The sequence below is a fragment of the Oncorhynchus keta genome, chromosome 5 (genome assembly GCF_023373465.1).
Source record: "Oncorhynchus keta strain PuntledgeMale-10-30-2019 chromosome 5, Oket_V2, whole genome shotgun sequence".
NCBI classification, from domain to species: domain Eukaryota; kingdom Metazoa; phylum Chordata; class Actinopteri; order Salmoniformes; family Salmonidae; genus Oncorhynchus; species Oncorhynchus keta.
Genome location: NC_068425.1, coordinates 30,396,365 through 30,398,513, shown reverse-complemented (window position 1 = coordinate 30,398,513; position 2,149 = coordinate 30,396,365).

The following is a 2,149-nucleotide window of genomic DNA, read 5'->3' as shown; positions in this document are numbered from 1 at the left end:
AGTTGCATCGGGAGACTAGTTACATCGGGAGACTGGTTGCATCGGGAGACTAGTTACATCGGGAGAGTGGTTGCATCGGGAGACTAGTTACATCGGGAGACTAGTTACATCGGGAGACTAGTTACATCGGGAGACTAGTTACATCGGGAGACTGGTTACATCGGGAGACTAGTTACATCGGGGGACTAGTTACATCGGGAGACTAATTACATCGGGAGACTAGTTACATCGGGGGACTAGTTACATCGGGAGACTAGTTACATCGGGAGACTAGTTACATCGGGAGACTAGTTACATCGGGGACTAGTTACATCGGGAGACTAGTTACATCGGGAGACTAGTTACATCGGGAGACTAGTTACATTGGGAGACTAGTTACATCGGGAGACTAGTTACATCGGGAGACTAGTTACATCGGGAGACTAGTTACATCGGGGAGACTAGTTGCATCGGGAGACTAGTTACATCGGGAGACTAGTTGCATCGGGAGACTAGTTACATCGGGAGAGTGGTTGCATCGGGAGACTAGTTGCATCGGGAGACTAGTTGCATCGGGAGACTAGTTGCATCGGGAGACTAGTTGCATCGGGAGAGTGGTTGCATCGGGAGACTAGTTGCATCGGGAGAGTGGTTGCATCGGGAGACTAGTTACATCGGGAGACTAGTTGCATCGGGAGAGTGGTTGCATCGGGAGACTAGTTGCATCGGGAGAGTGGTTGCATCGGGAGACTAGTTACATCGGGAGACTAGTTACATCGGGAGACTAGTTGCATCGGGAGACTAGTTGCATCGGGAGACTAGTTGCATCGGGAGACTAGTTACATCGGGAGAGTGGTTGCATCGGGAGACTTGTTGCATCGGGAGACTAGTTGCATCGGGAGACTAGTTGCATCGGGAGACTAGTTGCATCGGGAGACTAGTTGCATCGGGAGACTAGTTGCATCGGGAGACTAGTTATATCGGGGACTAGTTACATCGGGAGACTAGTTACATCGGGAGACTAGTTACATCGGGAGACTAGTTACATCGGGGGACTAGTTACATCGGGAGACTAGTTACATCGGGAGACTAGTTACATCGGGAGACTAGTTACATCGGGAGACTAGTTGCATCGGGAGAGTGGTTGCATCGGGAGACTAGTTGCATCGGGAGAGTGGTTGCATCGGGAGACTAGTTACATCGGGAGACTAGTTACATCGGGAGACTAGTTGCATCGGGAGACTAGTTGCATCGGGAGACTAGTTGCATCGGGAGACTAGTTACATCGGGAGAGTGGTTGCATCGGGAGACTTGTTGCATCGGGAGACTAGTTGCATCGGGAGACTAGTTGCATCGGGAGACTAGTTGCATCGGGAGACTAGTTGCATCGGGAGACTAGTTGCATCGGGAGACTAGTTACATCGGGGACTAGTTACATCGGGAGACTAGTTACATCGGGAGACTAGTTACATCGGGAGACTAGTTACATCGGGAGACTAGTTACATCGGGGGACTAGTTACATCGGGAGACTAGTTACATCGGGAGACTAGTTACATCGGGAGACTAGTTGCATCGGGAGAGTGGTTGCATCGGGAGACTAGTTGCATCGGGAGAGTGGTTGCATCGGGAGACTAGTTACATCGGGAGACTAGTTACATCGGGAGACTAGTTGCATCGGGAGACTAGTTGCATCGGGAGACTAGTTGCATCGGGAGACTAGTTACATCGGGAGAGTGGTTGCATCGGGAGACTAGTTGCATCGGGAGACTAGTTGCATCGGGAGACTAGTTGCATCGGGAGACTAGTTGCATCGGGAGACTAGTTGCATCGGGAGACTAGTTACATCGGGAGACTAGTTACATCGGGAGACTAGTTACATCGGGAGACTAGTTACATCGGGAGACTAGTTACATCGGGAGACTAGTTACATCGGGGGACTAGTTACATCGGGAGACTAGTTACATCGGGAGACTAGTTACATCGGGAGACTAGTTACATCGGGAGACTAGTTACATCGGGGGACTAGTTACATCGGGAGACTAGTTACATCGGGGACTAGTTACATCGGGAGAGTGGTTGCATCGGGGGACTAGTTACATCGGGAGACTAGTTGCATCGGGAGACTAGTTGCATCGGGAGACTAGTTACATCGGGGGACTAGTTGCATCG